Source organism: Bos indicus x Bos taurus, chromosome 10 (assembly GCF_003369695.1).
Source record: "Bos indicus x Bos taurus breed Angus x Brahman F1 hybrid chromosome 10, Bos_hybrid_MaternalHap_v2.0, whole genome shotgun sequence".
NCBI lineage: Eukaryota > Metazoa > Chordata > Mammalia > Artiodactyla > Bovidae > Bos > Bos indicus x Bos taurus.
In genome coordinates this window covers 67,408,197-67,435,456 of record NC_040085.1, presented here as the reverse complement: position 1 = coordinate 67,435,456, position 27,260 = coordinate 67,408,197, and the positions used below count along the sequence as shown (strand labels likewise).

The following is a 27,260-nucleotide window of genomic DNA, read 5'->3' as shown; positions in this document are numbered from 1 at the left end:
CAGTCAAGCCCAACTCTTTATGACCCCATGGACTATACAGTCCATGAAAGTCTCCAGGCCAGAATACTGGAGTGAGTAGCCTATCCCTTCTCCAGTGGATCTTCCCAACCCAGGAATCAAACCGGGTCTCCTGCATTGCTGCCAACTCTTTACCAACTGAGTTATTTCTAATCCTCCTGTGGGGCATATTTGACATTTCCTAGGAAACCATAGTCCATGCTGATGATTTGGTAACAATCTAGAGTGACCATTTCTGGAGACAGAGCAAACCAGGACTTGTGGCCAAGAATGACAGACAGAGGCCATGCGCAAGTTCTCAACTATGCCCTTAGGGGCAATAGAGCCCCCTTTTACCTCTCTCAGTCTGCTTGCTTCCCCCTCCCCAGGTAACCTTGGGGAGGTCATTCAACCAACTTTTGCCTGCCTGTTTCCAAGAGATAGTGTAATGTGTGGTTAAGGGACTCTGGAGCCAGGCATCCTGGGCTGGAGTCTTGGCCCTGTTCTCCACCAGCTGTGTGATCTTGGGCCAGTTACTTAACCACCATGTTTATTTCCTTATTGTGAAATGCAGATAACAGCAGTCCCTGCCTTATGGGAATTATGAGTTTTTAATATGCATTGCTTAAAACAGTGCCCACAATGCATTGAAGTGCTATGGAAGCATTAGTTATTATTTCCTCATCAACCAAAAACCCAGATAACAGATCACAGCATGGCCTATTACTTCAGATTTTTATGGGAATCAAAAATAATAGAGTATACACAGACTTTTTAAATTCTAAGTAACTACTGTAAGCTTCTGAGTTTGGGGCAGGGAAGTCTATTATATTATTAAGTGACACACCTGGCTTATAAATGGCTCTGCAGGGAAGAGATCAAGAAGTCAAAGCAGGTTGCCTTGAGGTGCCCCCGCCTGGCGCCAACAACCAGCAAAATGTCTCAAGAACTGGCACAACCTCATCATCCAACACTTTCGTCTCCTTTGCACGTCTTTGCTGAGACCACATTCTGAAGGACTAAGATGCTCTGTTCGGCATCAGCAGCCCCACCCAGCACAGCAGGAAAAGATTGGTTTAAGTTCATCTGCCAGCCAGTTCACTACAGGTACAGTACCATACCATTTTTTAAAAATACATGTTTCAATGCTATTCTCTTAAATCATCCCACCCTTGCCTTCTCCCACAGAGTCAAAAGTCTGTTCTTTACATCTGTGTCTCTTTTGCTGTCTCACATATAGGGTCATCGTTACCATCTTTCTAAATTCCATATATATGCGTTAATATACTGTATTAGTGTTTTTCTTTCTGGCTTACTTCACTCTGTATAATAAGCTCCAGTTTCATCCACCTCATAAGAACTGATTCAAATGTGTTCTTTTTAATAGCGGAGTAATATTCCATTGTGTATAAGTACCACAGCTTTCTTATCCATTCATCTGCTGATGGACATCTAGGTTGCTTCCATGTCCTGGCTATTATAAACAGTGCTGCGATGAACACTGGGGTACATGTGTCTCTTTCAATTCTGGTTTCCTCGGTGTGTATGCCCAGCAGTGGGATTGCTGGGTTGTATGGGAATTCTGTTTCCAGGTTTTTTCCCTTAAAAAACGATACCATTCTTATAAGCAGTATGTACATGCGTGTGTACTTAGTCAAGTCCAACTTTTTGCAACCCTATGGATTGCAGACCATCAGGCTCCTCTGTCCATGGGATTCTCCAGGCAAAAATACTGGAGTGGGTTGCCATTTCCTCCTCCAGGGGATCTCCCCCACCCAGGGATTGAACCCAGGTCTCCTGTGTCTCCTGCATTGACAGGTAGATTCTTTACCACTGTGCTACCTGAGAAACTCTTTAATCAGTATAAGCTGGAGGAGAAGAAAGTCACTAAATTCTACTGTTGCTATCAATAACATCACTGTGAAAGTGTTAGTCACTCAGTCACGTTTGACTCTTTGAGAACCCATGGACTGTAGCCAGCCAGGATCCTCTGTCCATGGGATTCTCCAGGCAAGAATACTGGAGTGGTAGCCATTTCCTTCTCTAGGGATCAAACCCAGGTCCCCTGCATTGCAGGCAGATTCTTTACCGTCTGAGCCACCAGGTAAGCCCCACCATCACTGTGGCTGGGGACATTTATTTCCTTTCTGGAGAACTGACATGAAATCCACACCTCACAATACAATCAAATAAAACTCCTCCTCATCTTCTACCCTTTCCCTGCCTCATTATTTGGGACACACACCCAATCATGCAGAGGGGCCTCATACATTCAATGAAGTGATAAAACCCAGACATCACAAGGCCACTTTTGGGAGATGTTGTTACTAACTGTTCACTGTTTGAACAACAGGATGATAAATGAAGGTATCTTTTCAGTGTATCCAAGTCTCTTTTTTTGTCACGTGTTTTCACAAATAAGTAGTCAACTCCGAGTACCATGCTTACACTGAAGCATTTCTATCAGGGCCACTGCACTGGTGTTCACCTTCCTTTAACCACAAAGGTCACAGGTATTCAAGGGAAGGGGTGGACAGAGAGTACAAGTTCCAAAATCTTGCTGTTTTTTATGGTTCTCGTTTTCCCAACGATATGTGACCTCCAAGGAGGTGCCCCCTGGTTTTCATTTTTCTATCTTTGTATTTTTTAGTTCCCCTTGGTGCCTAACACAGTGCCTTCCACCTCCTGGGCCCTTAATAAATGGCTGATATTCTGAGGAGCCTGCCCTCTCTGCCGTCTGGTGTCGGTTTGGTTCTGAGACCCCAGTGAAGCTGGATTAAGGGAGGCTGGAGGGGGGAGACTCTTAGGAAACTGGTTGATTCTGGTTTGTGCTGACACCCTGGCACCTCTCTGGGATCTCTGGACCAAACATGTAGCTCCCACTGCCTGCTGGGGTCCTGTCCTGGGGGTGACCTTGGACTAGGATAGCGCCCCAGGAAGCTTCGGGGCTCTGAACACATTTTCAGGTCTACCCCACTCCAGACAGGAATCTTCCTGACCTGATTAGAACCAAACCAATTCCAACCAAGAGATACCTGAAAGTAAAACTGGCCGTGCTTGGTGACTGCCTGTTAATGTTTGGCTGACTGGTGAGAGCAAACTTTGTTCCTGTGAAAGGAGGATATTAAGAATTCTGTTGACTGACTAAATAGGATGTATGTGAGTCTAACTGGCCATCAGAAGACACAGTGAGCCTGGGAGTGGCTTCTGACATTAAAACAGAAGTTGTGAGCTGAGAGCACAGGGAGTCAGGCCCTCTGGCTGAGAGCTGCTGGGCAGCGTGGGGAAGGGAAGGGGGGGTCGGTGTGCAGGCTGGCATCTGGGCACACCGGAACCTTCTGAAGGATGTGCATACTACCCTCTTCTGAGAGGCAGCACAGGGGTCAGGGGTCAAGCTGGAAGGCAGGAACTATTGGTGCACTGTCTGATCAGTCAGTCGAGGGACAGGGACATCGGTTTCAAGCCAGAAAGCAAGGCTTCTTGTCTCAGCTCTGCCACCTCCCTGGGCCTCAGTTTCCTCATCTGTAAAATAATGGAATGGGACCGAACAACACTTCCTCTCCACTGTTAACATCCAATAAACACATCCAATGAAAATTACACCTCTTTCTTATATTTAGAATTGGATACCTTCTTTGCACCACACTGCCACAGGCTCTATCCAACCCATCTCTTGGATCACTGCATTTCCTCATTGGTCTCTTTCTCCTTTTCAATCCTCCATTATCCATGCTCTGCCAGTTATTTTTTGAAATGACGATTCTGATCTTGTCCCTTGAACATCTGAATTTAAGAGGCTCCCATCTGGCTGTAGCCTCTGTAATGCCCTACCATCTGGCCTCTGCCGGCCCTGCCAGCCTTACTTCCTCCCTACACCGTCCCCTGTCTGCTTTTCACTCCCAGATGAGCAACGTGCTCTCTGGTGGACAAACACTCTCTGGGCCTAGAGCAGTGCTGCTCAATGTGTGATCTGGGGTCTGGTACTCACCTGCAGCTGCTACTGGCCCCCAGTGAAGTAGAAAATGAATGCATGAGGTAGCAAGGAAGTAAGCAGAAACCTTGAGAGTCAGCATGTATTTAGTAGACACTTTTACAACTATTTGACAGTAATTTTATGCCTGCTCAATCTAATAAAAATTTGGGCTTCTATGTGTGTTTTCTTTTAAAGTTCATTTTTCTTATAAAGTGAATAAAATAATAAAAAGTTTATTACACTTTATACAAGCTTTGGTCCTAAATGGATTGGAAAGGAAGAAAATCCACTGGTTTCCCACCGCAGAGAGTTCGAGGAGCTCTGGCCAGCATCCTCCTTCCTTCCCCTCTTCCAGGCTTGTTTGACAACAGCAGACTCACTGAAGGCTCTGCATCTCAGAAACCTCCTGTGTCGCTTCCTTGGACAAGCATGGTGTCTCTCCTCCATGCTACGTGGGAACTTGGTGCATACTTCTAATTATAGCATTGATTGCACTGACTGTAATCACTGTTTCCCTGTAGGTCTTTCCCATGCTTATTTCAGCTCTCTAACCTCAGAGCAAAGGGCCTGGCACAGGGCTGTGTGGATGATTATGTGCTGGTTGAACTGAACAAGCCCTCAGTTTTTTACCCTGAACTCTGGTTGCATTCCCTTTGTCTATGCACCCCTTGAATATAAAATTCTTCTGGCCAGTGTCTCTCCCTCCAATGCCTAGGTGGTGTTCTGTGTATCATGGGTGCTTAGGAAATGAAGAAATGACAGGAAATGTTATCTGTATCTGGGGTTGACTTCTTTGTGCCATCGAGCCAGTTGCACTCACTCCTCTGGCTCCCAATCTAGTCCTAGAGCTAATACAAGAAAGCTGGGCTTGTAGGTACAACAACCCATGACTAATGTGTATGCCTAGTGATTAAACATCCTTATAACAGTGTGGTATTATAACCAGACAAGACAAATCACCTCTGTACATTCTGCATAAAATTAAAAGGTCACTCCAGGAAGAAAAAGAATAATGAGATTCCTGAAGTCCTTCATCAAGTTGAAAAGCTCATCTAATTTTTTTTTTAAGGCATCTCAAGGAAAACTCCAAAACCAGAAGGGATGGAATATTACAGAACAATTAACTTTAAAATCTCAGAAAAGCCTTTAAGCCTGAAGTAAAGAACACAATTCCCACCATATGGTACTACTCTCTTTTTGAAAGTTGGTAAATCCCAAGTTTATTTGGGATTCACTGGGAACCAGTGGTTCCCTGCATTTTCCAGAGAAGGCAGTTTAAGAACACATTTCCTAAACCTCAGCTTTTGGGGTTCTACACTTACACTTTCTCCTTGAAGCCATGGAAAAATTCTCCTCTCTGCTTCAGAGATCTTTCTTTTAAAATGGTATTTCAATCACCTGCCCACTTTCAGGATGTAGGGTATGAAATCATCCCAAGGCTTCATGAGGGCTTCTGAAGCCAGGGCCCCTAGGTTCACATATGGTCAGGAACCAAACAAACAAGCCTCAGGAACAAGACAAGTGATTTTTTTCCCCATTAGAGAAGGAACTCTTCCTCATTCAAATTGAAAACAGAGAATCAGCTGATGAAAGAAAAATCACCAACATTTAAGATCTAAGTGATTATTCTGAAATCAGAACATTCTGACCAACTGTTGTAGGTAAGGTACAAGCCACAGAGTTCCACCCGCTCTGATGAACTCCTGTTTCACTCTGAGTTTCACAGCCATTCGCGACAATGTTTTATCTGCCTATGGGGCCTGGGTCCCCCAAGTTCACAGATGCAAACTTTCAGAACTTTTGGTCTGGGTTTCATGACACCTTTCTGGCCAGGAAGGTGGTGCTATGGCTCCTCCTGTAACTTTCCACCAATGCAAACAAGGTCATGAGTGCTGGGAGGCAGCAAGGACAGGTCTGAGTGGGCAGAGACTCATCGCCAAGGCAGGGTACATGCCTTCTCTTCTGCAAAAAGCATTTGTACCATCCTGTGGGTACACGTTGGGGAGGCTGTGAGCGTTGCTCTCATCTGTGGTGACAGATGAGACAGCCTCCAAGCCATGGCTCTGGGAATGCCTTCTCCTCTCTGCATGGCTCAGGAGGCGAGAAGCTTCCTCTGCCTTCCTGGGCCCTCAGAGGTCAGGACTCAGGGCCACCTGAAAGGTTCTGCCTGTTCTGGTCTGGGAGCACCCCTGGAAACTCCTACCTTCTAGGTGGCCAGAGCCAAATGTGACAGGGGTGAGTGGCCTGAGAGAGTGCCCTTTCCTCGAGACAGTGAACACAGCCTGCCCCCTAGGAGTTATCAGGGTCAGCTCTGGAGTGAGCAGGTCAGAGACATCTCTTTACTCTGAACCATGCTCATCTGCCCAGGGCTGGTCCTCGGCAAGCAGAGCTGAGATGTGATGATGCTACATCCTAAAGAGATGAAGACTCTTAACTAGCCCATTCCCCAGGATCCCGTGGGATGTGTGAGAAGGGAAAACTAGGGGATATTATTTGCAGAGGCTACACCTGAGTCCTTAAACCAAGTAAGCTGAGAGCTCACTGAGCTGGGACTACTTTGTTAGGTAAATTCCAGGACAACTAAACTCAGTCTTCCTTAAGTCTCTAACCACGCCTAAGTATCTCCGTTCTGGGCTCCTCCTCCACCCTCCCTTGAAGGGTGGGCGGTTCCCTGAGGTTCTGTTCTGGGCCTTGCCTGGGTCTATTTCTAGCACAGATGCTAGACCATATGGCGCCTCTGTGCAAATTAGAGAAAGGCGCCCCTTTCTCAAGACATGTTACCACCACCTCCTGGGAAACTCACAGTCATCATGCACATCGTCACAGACTCTGACGGAGTGGCACTCCCTGGAGTTGCCCAGTGGACAATCTGGCTGGTTGTGTGTGCAGTGAAAGCCCTGGATTCAAATAGCACCCTGGACAGATGGCTCCTAATTTTAAACCTTGACACCTCTCTCCGGAGATCCAGAGGTGTATGAGAAGTTAGCCATTAACCGATTTGGGAGCATCGCTACTAGGAATATTTCAGTCCTTCAAACACAAAAGGATAATACTGGACACTTCCCACTGCTGTCTTCACTTAGTTAAAAGCTTTAGAGTTCTCCATGGGAAATCTGAGTCAACCTGAATGCGCACTCCACGGTCCCCATATCCAGAGTCCTCTCAGCTTTCCCTCCACTCCACCACCCGTTTCTCTCTTTTCCATCACTGTCACTGGCATGATTTATGACTAGGTCTTGACTGGCTTATTCCACAACGGTTGGAGTTGTGGAACTCCCAGCTTCCAGACTTGTTCTTCTGCCCTCTATTTTAACATGCCACACTTACTTCCTACTAGTCTCTTTCTCTTTCTCAAAATCTTCTGGTAACGTCAATTGACAGGCAGATAAAACCCAAACTTGCTAGGCCACATCCCAAACCTTCCATGCTCTCACCCCAACTTACCTCAAACTGCCACCTGCCCCCTGCTCTGGTCCTTCAGTCACACAGAGTCCTCACGATTCCCCAGCATGGAACGCCTCCTGTCTCCAGGCCTCTGGCCTTAGTGTTCCAGATACCTGGCATGTATTTCCACGTTCTGCTGTTAACTAAAAACCTACAGCCCAAATGCCGTCTCTTCTCCAAAACTTCTGTTGACCCTCTGCATCAGAATTAATTGCTTCCTTTTTGGGGGGTTCTCATTGCATTCTGTTTATGCTTCACTCTGAGAATTTATGGTACCATGTTTTAAATTGTCAATTTATGTATGTGTTTGGAGCCCTCAGTAGACTAAAACACCCTTTTCTACTTATCTTCAGGTCTTCAGGTACAAATCCAGTACAAAACAGATGTGCAGGACATACTGAACGAGTAGCTCAATGGTGGAGATGGCTCCTTTATGGTCAAACAAAGCCTGTGGAAAGACTTAACGATGGTCTACTCTGAGCCTGCATGTTTTAAACTCCAGCCAAACAAGGGCAAATGAGAGCCCCACAGCGTGTCAGGAGGGGTGAAGGGCACCTTCCAGACCGAAAAGTCTGTTTAAGACAAACACACATTGGTGCCATAACTCACAACCTGCATCAAATGTGATTCCTGGAAACCAAAAGCTCTTGGCAGGGGCTGAGGAGCGACTCCTTGGAAGAGAGCTGGCAGGGTTTGGGACTTCATTCCAGAGTCCCCTTCTGCCTTTGCACAGCTCTCCAGACCCTGGATTGAAGCAGGTCCACCACTCTTGCTAATAACACGTTAGAGGAATTCTGGACATGACAGAATAATACTCGCCTTGGGAAGGTGAGTACCTGGATGGCAATGAAGTGATGCCAAATGGGATGTGTGTGAATCTAATTAGTAGCACTGTTTGAACTGTAAGTCACTTCAGTCGTGTCCGACTCTGTGCGACCCCACAGATGGCAGCCCACCAGGCTCCCCCATCCCTGGGATTCTCAAGGCAAGAACACTGGAGTGGGTTGCCGTTTCCTTCTCCAATGCATGAAAGTGAAAAGTGAAAGTGAAGTCGCTCAGTCACGTCTGACTCCCAGCGACCTCATGGACTGTACCCACCAGGCTCCTCCGTCCAGGGGATTTTCCCAGCAAAAGTACTGGAGGGGGGTGCCATTGCCTTCTCCGAGCACTGTTTGAGAACATAGCAAATAAGTTGACTACAAATTCTGAGTGGAATAATGTCCTCAAGCTTCGCTCATTGAGACACATTTACAGACATGAGAAATCAAAGGCCATTTACAGAACAGGGGCCTCATGTGTAAGATACATTCAACCACCTGACCAGCATTTCTTTGCTTTTACCCTATGTATTAATAATACTAGGATAGGCAAACCTTCTCTTCTCTGAGACTAGGTTCCCCAGTTTGGGGGAAAGAAATGACCAGGAACACAAATCTACCAAGACAGAGACAGAGGAGCGGTAGACTGACTTTGCTTTTCTGACACACTGGAAAATGGTGTCTGCACATAACCCTGACCTTTATACACTGTCTCCTGCAGAAGCCTGACTAGCACAGAAAAAAAGGGAAGAGTCTTCAAAGTCAGCTGATCATACACTTTCCTTGCCATCTAGGTTTCTGTTTCCCTTTCACTGTCATGGCTCTAATAATATCATTAACCAAGCCACCCTAGACAGCATATTAAAAAGCAGAGACATCACTTTGCTGACAAAGGTCCATATAGTCAAAGCTGTGGTTTTTCCAGTAGTCATGTATGGATGTGAGAGATGGACCATAAAGAAGGCTAAATGTCAAAGAATTAATGCTTTCAAACTGTGGTGCTGCAGAAGACTCTTGAGAGTCCCTTGGACAACAGGGAGATCAAACCAGTTAATCCTAAAGAAAATCAACCCTAAATATTCATTGGAAGGGATGATGTTGAAGCTCTAATACTCTGGCCACCTGATGCAAAGAGCTGACTCACTGGAAAAGAACCTGATGCTGGGAAAATTGAGTGCAGGAGGAGAAGGGGGCGGGAGAGGATGAGATGGTTGGACGGCATCACTGACTCAATGGACATGAGTTTCAGCAAACTCCAGGAGATAGTGAAGGACAGGGAAGTCTGGCATGCTGCAGTCCATGGAGTTGCAAAGAGTTAGACATGACTGAGCAACTGAACAACAAAAGCCACACTCACCATACGTAGAGTGGGGAAAAAAAACAAAAATAAAAACTGTCTATCACTACCTAGAGAAGAACGAAACTCCAATACCTGTATTGCTTGATGCTAAGATTCGTGCCCACTGCATCCCATGGAATGCTTTTGAAACAGGAAGTTCCTTGAAACTAATGATAAAAACACTTGTCAGTTGCCAGTATTCTCATTTTCATCATATCAGACACCACCAGCATTTTGTGATCTTTGGTTTCTTGGAATCAAGGATATATGGTAGTTATTAGTATGCATTCTCCTTGTCAGCTGCCATGTTAAAAGTTGAGGGAACCAAAGGGAAGGAGATGTTAACAGGGAAATGTGGGACTTAGGCATACTGATTCAGCTTCAAAAGAAACAGTCTAGGTAATTCCATTTGAAGACATCAATGCCTTCAAAGAGACTTCACGGAAGGCCACTGGGTGCAAAAACTTTCTGTTACAACCAACGTACTGCATTAAATGTTGTTCAGGAGGAGTCACTGTGGCCAATAGGAATAAGGGGCAGTCAGGTTCCTCCTTATTTGGGTTTTTCTTTTTCCCTTTCTGTCTTGGTCTCAGAAAGAGCTCCAGGGAACCACAGGGAGGAGGACTGATAGCCTCTCCCATCTGCGGGAATCTAGGTTAAGGATAGTGTCTGGTTTCCTAGGAGATTCATTCTTAGCACCAAAGAGAAATTTTCTGGGAGAGTGGCAGGGGGTTGGCGTTGGCTAAAGACGGGAAGAAGCATTTTCCAGAGTCAGCCCACCCAAGAACTCAAGGAGAGCGGACTTGGCTTCGGAAGGTCATCATCGTCTGCTCGAAGGAGCCTGCATTCCAGGCATGGAAGGTGACGCCACGTAGCCCCCCGCACACAACTGTGGAGCTGGGCAACTGCCAGAGCCACTCTGATTCGAGGCCTAAGGCTGCAGCATGGTGACGTTCTTCCTGCTGACTCATGGCACTTGCAGAAGCGTACAGAAATTCCACGATGAAAGATGATCCTCCTGACATTTCTGCTAGCACTCGGGTTCTCCAGCAGATTTCCTGGAGCAGAGTCTGTTTGCCATCCAAGCTGTGGAGGCATAGCTCAATGTTTTCCAAAGCAAGGCGGAAAAGCTCCCCGTGGCTGTAACATCCTAACATGGGCCCTCATTTCCTCTGAGAGATACACATGGGGACCAACTGCAATGGGAGACTTTGAACCAGGCCTGTGGGCATGATGTGGAGCTAACAGACATCTGGGAGTCTAGGAGGAAATGAGTGGCCAGGGCCAAATGGAGTGTGGCCATTTCCTGCTGGTCTGGCCTCGGGTTCCCTGTTTTTCATTTTTAAACTGAACTTCAGTTGTAAGGACACATGAGTTCTATTTGGTTAGAACGGTGTGACTTTGGGTCCCCTTGGGTCCATATTCTGAAGCTATTTGAGTTTGAGACTCCAGGCAAATACTTTAGACATTCAGCAATGAAAGAAGTGGACAGGGAGTTATTCATCTGTCTCTCTCTCTCTCCCTTTCTTTAGCTCCACTGACTAAAACTAAATGTGAAAAACTCACTTATTTCCTTCCATGTCATTTTTACAACTGGCAATTACTTTTAATATGTTTACATTATAATATTTTTACATTATAATATATGCTTCCTGTAGGCAGGGTCCTGGCCTGTCTTGGCCACTATGGTATCCTTAGACACAAAGTAGGTCTCAGTGAAGATTTGTTACATGAATAAATGAATGATGGGTAAATAAACAGATGCACAAATAATGAATGTGGACCCATAAAGTTAAGACTACTAACAAATTTGTACCTCATGTAAATATATTAAGGCATCATGCAAAGGAAATAAAACATGGGACTCAGGGGAAAGGCAATTTTCTTCCATGTGTCCTTCAAATCAAGATGGTGACCAATGCGAAAAAGATATTTTTAAATGGTTAAGAACTAAATTTCCAATTCATGGCCTGGGGGGAGAAGAGTCCATGAAAGGAAAATGCTGGGAGAATTGCTTTCCTACAGAAGGGGAACCCTTCACACTCCTAAAAAATATCCCTTTGTCTTTGGTTCTGTCATCTCACAGGAAGAAAAAAAAAGGTTGTAGGATGCGGACGCCTCTTTGTAGGGTGACTGTACAGTATACTGTCCAAAATGGGACTCTAAGTAAAAGGGGGCCGCTATTCAGGAGGAATCACAGGGGCAAGGTGGGACTTCTTGGGAAAACTAAAACACAGGGCTGACCCACCTCTCCACTGTGTAAGCCACCCACTGAAAGTGGAAGCAATTTCTTGTAATTCTTCTCTTAAAAAGTGCTGTTGTTTTTTGTTATTTTTTTTTATTTCTTTGGCCATGCTGAGTTGCAGGATGCAGGATCTTTAATTGCGGTGTGTGAACTCTCCGTTGCGGCATGATAGATCTAGTTCCCTGCCCCGGGAGTGAACCCGGGCCCCCTGCACTGGGAGCACCAGGGAAGTCCCACAAAGCGCTTGTTCTTTCCTAAACTCTTATCATCTTAACCCTCTGCTGAGTTGTTATCTTGAGAACGGGTTCTTAGGAAGCACTGTATCTTGAGCTTCTCCGGAAAGTTATTGGTTCTGGGGTTAACTCTTTCTACACCCAGTGTGACCCAGACCACCCTTCCTGGACTATATATCTTGTGAGATACTGTGAAAATGCTCTGCACTGTAAGCCCTCGACACTCCCTCTTTGTTTGGATACAAACACAATATCAAACTATACCCTAGCTGCCGCAAACTGGACAAAGCCAGCCGCCCCTCAGACAGACCGTGGAGGGAAAGTGCTTTTTTAACATACTTCCTCTGGTGGTGCCATAGCACAAAGATTATACTCAGCTTCCCCGGCCATAAAAGTTTCAGTTTTTCCCATTCTCGCTGCCAAAGCTGAAATGCCAAGAAATGCTGGGAACTGTGATTATACACACTTCATATTTTACATTCTGAAACCCCAAGGAGTAAGCCACGGAGAACAGAGTCCTATTTCTTAAATGGCAGCTGAACAGATAGAGCACTCGAGTTCTGCGGAGCATGGCTGAGGATTTGCATGGAGAGAAACAAACAGAGACCTCACAGACGTTTCCCGTCTGTGTGGACCTTCCTGGCGTCTGGGAGAGACCTTGGCTAGCTTTTCTAGTTTCTTTCTCCTTTGCTATTTTTTAACTTTCTGAATTACTCATCTAGATTCTTACGGGAAAAAAAAAAATTGATGCCACACATACAAGTCAGTCATAAGGAAACTCAGTGACTGCCTCTGACAGGTTTGAACCTGTGTCTTCACAGACAAGAAGACAAAACTTCAGTGTTCTTCAGGCCAAAACTGAATCCCTCCCCCTTTTTAAGAGTAGCAATAAAAACAGCCATCCTGACAACATTTAGCCCTCAGGTTCACTTTGTCAAAATTTTCCTCTGTCAATGGAGTCTTAAGTTAATTTCAAGCTGTCAATGGAGTCTTAAATTAATTTCACTGCCCCAGCATATTTTTCTTAATTCCAGCAACTAGTGTAGGAATTAGAACAAATAAATAAACACAACCCCCCGCCCCCCCAACAGGTCTTCCTTCCTCCTCCCTCCAAGAATTAACACAAGAGCCCCGGGTCCCTCAGGAAAGGCTCATGATGGCAAGACCTATTCTCCTAAAGGGTGAATTTCATGACTCACTATCACCTGCTTTCCTGTGTTGCTCTGTTCCATTTCTTCGTCAAAGGAGTGTTAAAATCCTCACTAAGGGCAAACCAGGGAGGGGCAAGCGTCTCATGCGTGTATTAAACAAACATTTAACACCTGCTCTTGCTTCCTGGGTGGCTCAGCAGTAAAGAATCTACTGACCAATATAGGAGACTAGAGTTCAATCCCTGGGTTGGGAAGATGCCCTGGAGAAGGGAATGACAACCCACTCTAGTATTCTTGCCTGGGAAATCCCATGGACAGAGAAGCCTGGAGGGGCTACAGCCCAGGGAGTTACAAAAGAGTCAGACACAACTCAGTGACTAAACAACAACTTGCTTGATTTACAGGCTCTGGAGAGCTCTCACATGTTTTCAGAATGTAAGAGCTCATGTTTTATTTTTCTCCCTTTGACAGTGCCTGCTCCAGTGCTTCATAGAGAAAGAGGCTTGAGAAACTGTTGCTAAATGAGCACTCTGCCCCAAAGCAATGCAAGCCCCATGCAGCCAGCATGGACGTGTGTGCTGCTGCTCCTTACTCCAGGTATAAATAACCACTGATGCAACTGCAGGATGTGTAGGGCTGGAAATAAATTTCTCTTTGTAGCTATATAACTGCAATAAACTTTTATAAGCCTGTTGCATGATCTGAACAGATCTGCACAGTTTTTCCAACAAGAGCAGAATTCTTTGCAGGTTTGAGCCCTCACCCACAGACCCTTCTCAGAGAAGAGAAGGAGTCTCAAAACTTCTAGCTTTTTACAAGAGTTCAGAGTTGGTCTTTCAAAAGGCTTAGGAAAAACCTCTGTTCTTCGAGTATGTAACACCCTTTGTTTTTCAATAGGAAATACCCTTAAATATAGAGCTTGTGTATGTGTAAACCATTTCTGGAAGGACATACAAGAAATGGATAACTGGTTGTCTTGAAAAAGAGAAATCTGGAGGCTGGACTTAGCTTTCACTGTAATCTTTTTAGAATAGCTCAACATTTATCAGATTATGTATTAACACATCTAAATAAGTTACATCAATACTGCTCTTTAGTCAACAACTAATACCCTATTTATATCCATCTTTCTATCATTTATCTCTCCCAATGTGATCTCCCCAGACAAGCTCATTTGCTAGACATAAAAACAGAAATGAAAAAAACAAAGAAGAAACATTCTATACCATGTGCCAGAAACGGAGGGGTAGCAATTGAAACTCAACAAGGAAAGCAAAGCTCTGGACACCAAGCTCTGATAGAGCCATGACAAATGAGAGAGAAAGCCTGAGGCTCCCAGCTCTTCATCCTGCACCCGCCGCCAGAGGACATCCCTTCCCGACTGACCATCTCTTCTCGTGCTCTGCTGATTGATTTCTCCTCTTCCTCTGCCCCCATTCCTTTTGCTTCTTTCATTTAAAAATACTGGTTCTCAAAAATCACAAAAGTAACCCATTCTCACCACAATCTGTGGTACAATCTGAAGACACATAATGAAAAATTAAGAACTGTCCAACCCATCCCAGACTTGTTTCTGCTCTCCCACTTCTTCCAAACACATGTCTATGTACAGTTGGCTTTGCTACTGTTTTTTTTTTTCAGCAAAAAATGGGACTTAAATGAACATACATACTATTTTATTTTTCTCACTGATTTATCAGAAGAAAACCATCCAGGTGAATAAATATAAGTCTAACTCAGGTATTTGTTCAATAGTTGCATAATATTCCTCAGGATGGATATACCATAATTTATTTACCCTTTCCTTATTAAATCTGTGCACCTCTTAAGTGGGTTCACTGTTCACGTTTCTCCCCTGGATTATTTTCTAACTGATAACATGTATGGAACATTAACTGATATCAGACATGGTATCCGGCTTATCAGAAATAAGCCATATGAATTGGATTTTAACAATAATCTCATGGGACAGGCAGTACTGTTGTTTCCATGTTATGGATTAGAAAACTAAGATTTAGAGGAATTAATGAGTTCATCCAGTATCATGGAGCTAGTACACTGCAGAGGTAAGTTTCAAATCCAAGTTTGATTCCAAAGTCTTGCTCTTAAGACTTAAGGTATGGACTTACAGTCCATACTTTCTCATTTGCAGTGTTGCCATGCAATCAGCCTGGAGCCTATGGCCACTGAAATGTTAGCCTGGTATTTACAACTTTGAGATGCGTCATTGGACTAGGAGTTCCACATGTTCCTCTAACTCGAGGTGTTCAGGTCTTCATCTCCTCCATCCCCACATCTGTACTCATTCTATGCCTCACCTTTGCAAAAGGAAACTCTGAAGAGCCTAACGTCACACCAACAATTGACTTCCCACTAGGCTTGCTACCCCTATAATCAGCACCAACAAAGTTCACTTAAAGCCAAAGTCTTATTTAAGAGGAATAAAACGAGCTAACCAATTCCTAGCTATGATACTGCTGATTTTACAAAAGGAGAATGTAACACACCAATTAGATACTTAATCAGGAATGAAAAATTACATGGATGGCTTATGACTGCTCAGAAATCAGTGACTGAAAAAGATAACCAGGATGAACAATATCACACTAATCATATTTCCTTCTTTGACAGAAAAACTACACTGGAAGAACCAAATTGCCTCCAAATATCTGAAAGGCTTTTTTTTTTCCCGTAGAATTTGTGTTTTTTCAGTCTCCTCTTTATGAGTGGTTCAGAACCAGTGAATAGAAGACACTGAGAGTTATGGTTTTAGTCAATACAGTGGTGAAATTTCCAGTAGTCATTGATACCTAGAAGTGAAGGAAACAAGTCCCTCTCCATGTGGAGGTATGTAAGTATAGACAAAATGACCATGCAGCAGACTATTAGGTATGCATGCTTTGAAAGAGAAGGGTATATAACTGAATTTCCTTCCAACCCCAAGACTCAAAAATTGTGTCAGTGGGACATGGACCAGGTAAATATTAAGACTGCAGGCTAGAATGCAGGAGAGAGATTCTGTATGTGAAAGAGAAGGTTTGGAGGGGTATTCTGAGGTTGAGGAAGGAGAAATGAAAGGTCACACAGTCAAACTGCCATCTCCCCATTGTGAGCAGCATCGCACATTTTGGGAACTGGATCGCTCAATGATGTCACTCTTCAAGGTGAGAGGTAGTTTGCCTGTCAGTTTCACTCACTCTTTGCAAGTGAACCCACAGAATTCATCAAGGTCTGGGCATCTTTGCCAAAAGGTAATGTGGTTGTACCAAGTTATATTTCTTCTTAGGAAGTCTGCTGATAAGTAAAATTTGACATTTGCAAGACAATGGAAAAAGATTCCACCTTCAGGCAGGCTATCTATCAAAAGGCAAATGGTCACACCACATTCCACTTAGCTATTTCTCCTGCCAGGCTTAAGTACTGGGATCCAGGAGGAGGATTTGGTCTCAACACACTGGAAAATATAGCTCCAAAACTAACATACATGGCTCAGTGAGCCAAAAGAATGGTAGTGCCCTCAGCTAATCCCCAGCTGTTCTCTCATGTCAGCCCATGGTGTGTTCAACTCCAGCAGGTGCTATTCTCCTCAGGGTTGAAATTATTTCTGGGTAGATTCTGTACCATCAAGTAGACTCAAAGCACCTTGCTTCACATAATAGAAAACATTGAAAGCTTAATAAACATGAATGAACCACTGCGATGGACTGAATGGTTGCATACCTCCCAAATTCAGATCTTGAAGCCCTGACCACCTCGTCCTTGGAGATGGGGCCTTTGGAAAGTAATGGGGGTTAGATAAGGTCATGAGGGAGGGCCCCCCATGACAGGAGTAGTGCCTTTATAAGAAGAGACATCAGAGAGCTTGTTTCTTCCCCATCAGGCATGTAAAGATACAGCAAGAAGGTGGCAGTCTGCAAACTGGGAAGAGAGCTCATACCGGAAACCAAAATGGCCAGTGGCTTGATCTTGGATTTCCCAGATTCTACAACTACAGACATGAACTTCTGTTGTGTAAGTCACCCAGCCTGTCAGTGTTCATTATGGCACCCAGAGTAGACCAGGATGTGACTCACAGACAAAGAGTGATCACAGCCTGAAAGCCAAGGCTTGACAGACCTTAACTGCTACAGCAGCAGCAAGGCACCTATTTTTTGACATAATCAAAAAACTTGTAGTGGGGTATATTCACATGAGATTCACATATCACATGAGATCCCTTTTGAAAATAACATTTTTAATTATTAAAAAGGCAATGGTTGTTCTATGCAGAACATTTTAAAAACATTACAAAAAATAAAAACCACCTATATTCCCTCAGATACTCAGACAACCACTATTGTTGATGTTTAGCCTCCTGGAACTATGTTCTCTACCGAGAGTAAAGCTGACAGAAAATGAGGTCTTTGGGGGCTTTCTTCTGACCAAGACCATCACTGCATTAAGTCACCTAAAAGAACTGCATCCTCTTATACTCACAAGGATGTTACTGAGAAGTGATTTTACTTTCAGGCTCCTAGTACGGATATTCACATCGTACAACATCCATATGGAATCAACGCTGGCTGATTAGGGAGAACTGAAAAGGAGACTTTCTGAGATGATGGAAATGTTCTATTATTTGGAGAATTGATCACATATAGTGTACACTTGTCAAAACCTATCAAACTGTACATTTAAGATCTGTCGGGGGAAGTGAATTGGCAAGATCAATACAATCCATGGGATAACACCAATACCCATCATTAAAACGTGTGCTTTGATGCATTTTTTCCCAAAGAATGTTCAGAAAGTGAACATTACTGAGCATGCACAACATACTAGGCTCCGGGCTAAAGGCTTCACATGCACCTCTCAGGTGTGCAGTTCTCAGATCTGTATTTTATCAATGAGGAAACTGCAGCTTTAGAGGGGTTAAGTAACTTGCTCAAAATTCCACAGCTGGGAAGTGGCAAGACAGAACTGGAAGCCAGGTTCCTCAAATCCCAGAAAAAAAATTACAACAATCCAAATGTCTTTTGACTCAGCAGTATCTGAGACTCTAGGAATCTGTTCCAGGGAAAAAAAATCAAAGACTGATCCAAAGAGACGTGTACAAAGAAATAATAAACTCACCATTATTAATAAATCAACTTAAATGTACTATAAGTTAAGTAGGATCATGTGATAGACCACTTTGCATCATGTAATATTAGGTTTAAAAGAGAATATAAACTACTTTCATGATGGGGGAAAATGATCATGACAGATTAAGTGAAAAAAAATCAAGTTAAAAATGTACATATAGTATGATATCAATTTTGTTTCTTTTTTTAAAAAAGTAAATACATTTTAAAACTCTAAGGAAATATATCTAAACAAAAATGATTGTCTTTCAGTAGGATTATAGGTTATTTAATTTTTAATTTATATTTTTCAATGGTTATTATATGTTCCTTTTATTAGAGAGGAATCAATTTTATTTTCAAAATTAAAAAAAAATGGGAAAATGATTGTTCTCACTAAAGAATGTATATCCCATGAAGACTATACATACACATTTTTATGAGAAAAATATTTCCGTACAGCCCCTTAATAACTTTAGGGTGTTAATGTTATTCAGTAACTTACACATAATCATAAAAAAGTGAAATCACCAGGATTTCTAACATAGTCATATATATATTTTATATATTATTTTATAGGATGGGAGAGTTCTACCACAGGTTGCGTGACCTTGAACAAGTTACTTAACTTCCCAGAGCCTCAAGTGTCTTTATCTATAAAAGAAGGAAGACACAACCGTCTTGGAGAGATGTCATAAGAAGGTAAAACTAAATAGGTCCAACTTCTTACAGAGGCATTTATCCACACAAGATAAAAGCTGAGTGCATGTGGCTATTATTTTGTACAGCAGCATCAGGGAGAGAGCTCAGACTATCTCCTCCTCTCTACCCCAGACCTCCCTGCACCATCATGCTTGTCCTTGCAGAGCACATGCCCCCTCCCACAGGCTGTGCCCTGACGTTCCTTCAGACCAGAATGCTCTTTCCCCAGACATTCACAGAGAGCCTGTTTCCTCGAGTCCTTAGGTCACTGCTCATCTGCTCAAACAGTCCTTATAAGAGAAACCTTTCTTAATCCCCTATGTGTTAATAAACAGTAAAACTATTTTCCTCAAGCTTTATCTTCCCTGACAGAGCTTTTTCTCCATGGAGTTTATCATCCCAACACTCAATATACTTACTTTTTGTTTGTCTGACTACCTGTGTTAGAATTTAAGCTCCTGGAGGGTACGGGGTATTGTCAGCTTTATTTTCAGAGCTTTGAATAGTGCCAGGCCCACAATGGAAGCTCAACCAGTAAGTATTAAAGGAATGAACAAGAAACCCAAGCTGGAGGGCAAGGCCTCTCTTTACTCCTCTTAGTCTCTGAGAGTCTGACATAAAGCTTTGCATCAAGAAGGCATTTCATAAGCAGTTGTTGAACTGAACAACTGAATCACTTTTTACAAATGGCAGTGTTCACCTGATACCTAAAGATCAATGATTATATTTTTAGATCACAGCAAATAAATCCAAGATTGTATTTAATTATAATGAAGCAGTAGATTGCTTAATCAATTTGGTGAGGAATAGAGCAAAACTGATGGTCTGGTTTCATTAGCCAGTGGAATCAATTAACACATTATCAGTTAGCCCCAAATAACCACAGCCTTTGTTGATGTAAAGGTCAAACACTGATGAGGTATGCCAGGGTCTGTATTCTGATCTAGTAAGTGAAGTACAGAAACAATCAAAGTGTTTCAAGTCTGAAATTTCTTTCTGTCATTAATCTGGGTCCTTGGAGAAATTGCACCAGGATATTCACTCTAGTAACGGTACGAAAGTGTTCTTAAATCTCCCCTCAAACGAACAACCAAAATATTTGCTTCAAATGAAGCAAACAAAATGACTTTGACTGTTTTCCCCATACATTACAGAGACAGTTGAAATTTAAATAAAATGTAAGAGTAGAGTCTCCAAGTTTTACAACCTGTCCCCTGTGTTCCAGGGTTTCCTAAGGAAGCCATCTTTTTTTTAATATAAATTTATTTTAATTGGAGGCTAATTACTTTACAATACTGTAGTGGTTTTGCCATACATTGACATGAATCTGCCACGAGTGTACATGTGTTCCCCATCCTGAATTCCCCTCCCACATCCCTCCCCATCCCATCCCTCTGAGTCATCCCAGTGCACCAGCCCCAAACACCCTGTCTCATGCATCGAACCTGGACTGGTGATTCGTTTCACATATGATAATATACATGTTTCAATGCCATTCTCCCAAATCATCTCACCCTCGCCCTCTCCCAGAGTCCAAAAGACTGTTCAATACATCTGTGTCCCTTTTGCTGTCTCGTACACAGGGTTATTGTTACCATCTTTCTAAATTCCATATATATGCGTTAATATACTGTATTGGTGTTTTTCTTTCTGGCTTACTTCACTCTGTATAATAGGCTCCAGTTTCATCCACCTCATTAGAACTGATTCAAATGCATTCTTTTAAATAGCAGAGTAATATTTCATTGTGTATATGTACCACAGCTTTCTTATCCATTCGTCTGCTGATGGACATCTAGGTTGCTTCCATGTCCTGGCTATTATAAACAGTGCTGCAATGAACATTGGGGTGCACGTGTCTCTTTCAATTCTGGTTTCCTCGGTGTGTATGCCCAGCAGTGGGATTGCTGGATCATAAGGCAGTTCTATGTCCAGTTTTTTAAGGAATCTCCACACTGTTCTCCACAGGGGCTGTACTAGTTTGCATTCCCACCAAGAGTGTAAGAGGGTCCCCTTTTCTCCGTACCCTCTCCAGCATTTATTGCTTGTAGACTTTTGGATAGCAGCCATTCTGACTGGTGTGAAAGGGTACCTCATTGTGGTTTTGATTTGCATTTCTCTGATAATGAGTGATGTTGAGCATCTTTTCATGTGTTTGTTAGCTATCTGTATGTCTTCTTTGGAGAAATATCTGTTTAGTTCTTTGGCCCATTTTTTGATTGGGTAGTTTTTTTTTTCTGGAATTGAGCTGCAGGAGTTGTTTGTATATTTTTGAGATTAATTCTTTGTCAGTTGCTTCATTTGCTATTAGTTTCTCCCATTCTGAAGGCTTATAGTTTTAAGGAAGCTATCTTAAGGACTTAATGATAAGTACACATAAGTATAGTAACTACACACAGTATCAAAATGTGGCTAAAATGCGGAGAAAATGATTTGGTTTGAAAGAAAAGCATAATCAAATTTAGTTTATTATAAAAAATATCGGTCTTCTTTCAGCTCAGAGGAGGCCAAGGTGCAACTTTCTTTGTTCAACCTGAATCCCAGTTCATCTGACACCAGCTGCCTCCACTAGGCTGCTTAAGTTTGACCCCAGTAAGATCAAAGGCATACACATGAGGTGCACTGGAGGGGGTTTTGGTGCCACATCTGCCCTGGGCCCCAAGATTGGCCCGCTCGGTCTGTCTCCAAAAAAGGCTGGTGATGACATCACAGAGGCAAGTGGTTATTGGAATGGTCTGAGGATCACAGTAAAACTGGCCATTCAGAACAGACCCAGATTGAGGTGGTACCTTCTGCCTCTGCCCTGATAGCAAAGCCTTCAGGGAACTGCCAAGAGACAGAAAGAAGCAGAAAAACATTAAACACAGTGGAAACATCACTTTTGATGAGATTGTCCACACTGCCCAATAGGTGCTGTTGAACTGAAAAACTGAATCAACAACTGATGGTCCTGAGAACTTTCTGGAAGCATTAAAGAGATCCTGGGGACTGTGGGCTGCAAAGTCAGTGGCTGCCACCATCATGACATCATAGATGACATCAAAGTGGTGTGGTGGAATGCCCAGCTAGTTAAGAACTACAAAGATTGGTCTTCAGATCAGTTCAGTTCAGTTCAGTCGCTCAGTTATGTCTGATTCTTTGTGACCCCATGAACCGCAGCACACCAGGCCTTCCTGTCCATCACCAACTCCCGGAGTCCACCCAAACCCATGTCCATTGAGTTGGTGATGCCATCCAACCATCTCATCCTCTGTCGTCCCCTTCTCCTCCTGCCCTCAATATTTCCCAGCATCAGGGGCTTTTTAAATGAGTCAGCTCTTTTGCATCAGGTGGCCAAAGTATTGGAGTTTCAGCTTCAACATCAGTCCTTCCAATGAACACCCAGGACTGATCTCCTTGCAGTCTAAGGGACTCTCAAGAGTCTTCTCCAACACCACAGTTCAAAAGCATCAAGTCTTCTGCGCTCAGCTTTCTTTATAGTCCAACTCTCACATCCATACATGACCACTGGAAAAACCATAGCCTTGACTAGACGGACCTTTGTTAGCAAAGTAATGTCTCTGCTTTTTAATATGCTGTCTAAGTTGGTCTTCAGAGGGTTGAGTTTTACAAGCCACAGCTCCAATTTCTGTGAAGTGAAGTGAAAGTCACTTAGTTGTATCCGACTCTTTGCAAACCCCTGGGCTATACAGTCCATGGAATTCTCTAGGCCGGAATACTGGAATGGGTAGCCTTTCCCTTCTCCAGGGGATCTTCCCAACCCAGGGATCAAATCCAGGTCTCTTGCATTGCAGGCAGATTCTTTACCAGCTGAACTACAAGGGAAACCTAAGAATACTAGAGTGGGTAGCCTATCCCTTCTCCAGCGGACGTTCCCGACTCAGGAATTGAACTGGGGTCTCCTGCATTGCAGGCAGATTCTTTACCAGCTGAGCCATGAGGGAAGCCCAATTCTCTACTATTGAGGACGCATTTTGAGCAAAATTTCAGCTGAAGCCTACGCCACAAAGAAAATGCAAATCAGCTGATAGCATGTATGCAAAGAATAATCTCATTTGTCCACATAGCATGTTTCAAAGAGTTTTCACATGTCCACTTCCATCTGATTGGAGTTTCATTAACACCCTGCAGGGAAGTTATGTCAATGGTACCCCTCACTGAAGACTGGTAAACAGGCTTGGAGTGTTCAGCAACCCACCCATGTCCTCAGGACCATCACGAAACGGGCTAAAAACTATGCCCAGCATTCCTTCAGTTCAAAGAAGATGATGATCTCATCCAGTGCTATGATCTGAACTAACAGCTATGTCCTGATGACTTCCAAATATTTAGTTCCTGCCCATTTTCAATGGGTTTCAGACTCAAGTCCATCTGCCTGTTATGCATTTCCACCGGCGTGTGTCTCAAGTACTTGATATCTTACATTTCTAATTCTCATCTTCTTCACCTGCTGAGATCCCTTCCCAGGCTCATGATCTCTCGTACCTAATGGTACCATCATTCATTCAGACTTCTAACTAAACACCCAGGTATGACCCCAGGTTTTTCCTTCACCCCCTGGGTCCACCCAGTCACTGAGCCCAGTCTGTTCTACTTGCTGGTATGGCAAAAACACATGGCCTTCTCCTCAGACCTACTACCAACGTCTCAGAGCCTCATTATCTTCTTACCCAGAACACAGTAACAGGCACAAACTCAACCTTCCCCTTCTGCCCCCATGCACATATCCATACACTCTCCCACAAAATATATGTAAAATATAAAGCCAGTCATGTCATCCAACTTGCTGAAGATTCTTCAGACTCTACATTACCTGCTACATAGAGCCAAATTCCCTGGTATGAAATTTGTATCTAATAGTGCAAGTTTTCATCAAATAACTATTCTCCTTCTTTTCCCTTAATAAGAGAACCCTAATTTTTGCCTAGAACATGGCCATGTAATAACATCCTAGCCTTTACTGCAATCAGGTGCAGCCATGTATGACCAGGCTCTGGACAATTCCATGGTAAGTACTGTCTGAAAGTTCAGGGAGGATCTTTAAAGAGAGCAGACTCAACTGGAAGGAATGTCCTTCACCCTTCTTATTCCAGTACTGCCTTGTATTGGAATACAGAGGTGACTTTTGGAGCTACAGCAACCATGTTAAGACCATGAGGTGACTTTGACTATAACAGAATATTAAAGATAGAAATCTGGGTCCCAGAGGACTCCATGGAGTTTTCCTGGCAGAGCCAGATCTCTTGCCTCCAGACTTCTTCCAGGGAAGAGAAGTTCATTTCTATTTAATTTAAGCCAATGTAATTTTACATTTCCTATGAAGGGCAATGGTGCCAAACCTCAAGTGATACTGAATTCAAACTTCTCCAGAATATTACGCCTTATAATAACTTTGTTTCTACCAACTCTTCTAGCCTTATCTCCCACCATACTTCAATCTTTAGGCTTTAGTACTACTAAATTTCTAGTAGTTTTCTATCCCACCCTCCATGGACTTTCATACTTCTCAGCATTAAGTTCTAGAGCTTGTCCCCTACCTAAACACCTACTTAACTTTATTCAGCTTTTAACTTCACACACTCAGCTCAGGAATCATCTCTATAGGAAGTTTGCCTAGATCTGCATCTTAGGCTAAGTGGCTGTTCTCTGTGCTCCCGTGATGCCCTGGGCACGCTTCACTTTTGGAACCCACCTGCTCTTACTTATGGGCCATCTCTTCCACCCCACAGAAAGAACCTTAGGGCAGACACCGCGCCTAACACCAGTGGGAGCTCTAATTATGTCCTGAGTTCCACTGCACTTTCCTCAGTGAGATGGAGTGAACACCACATGCTTCTGAATGTCCTGTTTAGCCCTTAAGCTCAGCATTCCATGAAGACTGAATGAAAATTTCCTAATGGTGATATTTTTTTTTTCTGAAGATGAAAAACAAGTTACAAGTGAGCCCTCCTAAGAAAACATCCATCCTGAGAAGCAATTTGCTGTTTGGATATTTCAGGCTTGAGTTCTTTCATCTGTAACAGGGAACTTAGCCCTAAGTAATCTTGGAGGTCTGACATTTTGTAATTTCATTGTTGAATATAAACACACAGATCTGGACACAAGGAACTCACTGTGAGCGGATGGCTCCTCCAGGGACTGACAACATGACTAGCCTTACCCAACTTTTAAGTAAATTATTTACAAGGAGTGCCTAGTAAAATCTTAAAGTCATCAGAGGACAGAGGGCACACTAAGTGAATGAAATGTCAACTAAGGGAAGTTATGCCTCCTAGATCCCAGCCATACTGGGCTTCTTTCTCTAAAAGGTTTTGAACTTGCCATGCTTCCTCTTGAGACTGAGCACCTGCATTTGCTATTCCTTCTGTCTTGAATGCTCTTTCCTTCCCTCTTTACTGGTTACCTCAGCTCCTGAGTCACTTCCTTAGGAAAATCTTCCACCTCTCCTTGACCAGATTGAAACACACTATGAGACGTTCTCATTCAGTGCAATGCATTCCTCTTCTTCATAGCACTGGTCACAGTTGCGATTTTGTATTAATATGGTCATGTAATTGATGTCTTTCTCCCTCACTCAACCATACTGCCTACAAGACAGCACTTTTGTTTTTGCTCATCACTGTATCCATATCCTTGGCAGAGAGTCGATGCTCAATAAATACTTGTCAAATATCCCCAGAGGCTGTGCAAGGGAAGACAAAGGGGGCTGATGAGTTTCACTGGAGGAGGAAACGTCAGGCTGTTCTAATAAACTGGTAATTCTCAGAGCTCTCCATCATACCTTTGAAAAAAGATCTTGGGAGTTAGGGATTGAAGTCACTTTCTGGTGATGGAAGAGCAGGCACGGAATGAGGCCACCAACTGGCAGAACAAGCTAAGAAGAGAGAAGGCAAGAATATGATTAAAAAGTTTGGAGTTCCAGGAACAATGCTAGTAAGGGCTCACGGCCAAATCCGAAGTGAAAGTTACTAATGTATTGAGAATCTCACAACTTGTGCATCCTAAAGAAACAAGGACTGCTATATGAAGACAAAAATGACAATTGTAACTGTTTTTGTAGCAAGCATATCAAGAAAGAGTAAACCTACTTCTTGGGGCAGAAGGAATGAGGTGTTGTATGGCAAAGGGAAAACAGAACTCCTAACTTGGACTTTCATCTTTATCTAAAAAGACCATCTTTATCACTAGAATGAGTAGAATAAATATAAACACAGAACTGAATTCCAATACAGGTAAGAGTCCAGAATTCTAGGCTCAAATAAAATACGTTTGGGGACTCTGTAAGTTCTACTAATACTTTGGAGTTAGAAAGGCCCCAGGAGATGGGAATCAGACAGGTGTTGCCCCAGTTCAAGAGGGGGAAGAGCTAGATAACAGAGAACAATGACTCAAGCACATGCTACTACCACCGACCCAACATCAAGCTGATCTGGAAGCAGACAGCAATGCTCACAGAGGTGGCTTCTAGCATGGGCTCTCCAAGCAAAGCAATGCTCAGCTAACTTTAGATCACACAGGAACGTGAAGTCAGCAAGGAATCTGATGGTCCCTTACAGTGTCTTTGAGAAACAAGAGTCAGATGATATTAGAGACTGGTGTATTGATGCAGATGCTACAGCTGTGTTCAGAAGCTTAAAAATCTCATCTGGCAGGGAGATTGCTAATCCTCTCAAATTCTGAATTTATTTAAAAAGTCAAATTAGGTAGCGATTGTTCTCTAATTTGAGAACTCTAAAGTTATTTTCTTTCAAAGCTAATGTGTTGTGTATGTATACGAGTACAAGGCAATAAGTCAAGTCTGGCAGTCACCTCTGTGACCAGTCCGACATCTGGGCAACAGGAGAGCAAGTGACCCAGGAAGCACTTGGAGCTTGAGGAGTAAACACTGATTACCACGCACCCCACATGCTGAGAACTGCACAGGGCACAAAGCAGCTAGATGTGTAAGATGAAAACTGTGTACTGAAATGCAGTGTGTTCAAGTATAACCTCAGAAGGATGAGTCAAAACTTAAACTGAGCTCTTCTATAAATTCTTCCTCTCTCAACCTATTTTAGATACATTCCATGTTTTCTCAGAAACAGAAAATCCAATGGGTGCTGGCTGGCTTTGGGAGCTGAAATGTCAATGATGGCTCAGTTCCTGTAAGTAAGTTCCTGTGAGTAAACTTTAATACAGCTTTCAAAACAGGATAGAAAATGGTGCCCGTCATGCTGGCAGGCAGGTAAATGGGATGCGGGGCCCTTTGTTTCCCCA

At 43.3% G+C, this 27,260-nt stretch overlaps 1 protein-coding gene and 1 long non-coding RNA gene across 2 annotated transcripts in view; one reads left to right on the top strand and one right to left on the bottom strand.

Moving 5' to 3' along the window:
* PRKCH (protein kinase C eta) overlaps window positions 1-27,260 on the bottom strand; it is a 232,723-nt gene that overhangs the window by 36,587 nt on the left and 168,876 nt on the right. The window lies entirely within an intron of this gene.
* LOC113900469 lies at window positions 134-14,983 on the top strand. Its single transcript, XR_003513144.1, has 3 exons — window positions 134-1,104; window positions 7,768-8,242; window positions 13,672-14,983. It is a non-coding gene; the product is annotated as an uncharacterized LOC113900469 (long non-coding RNA).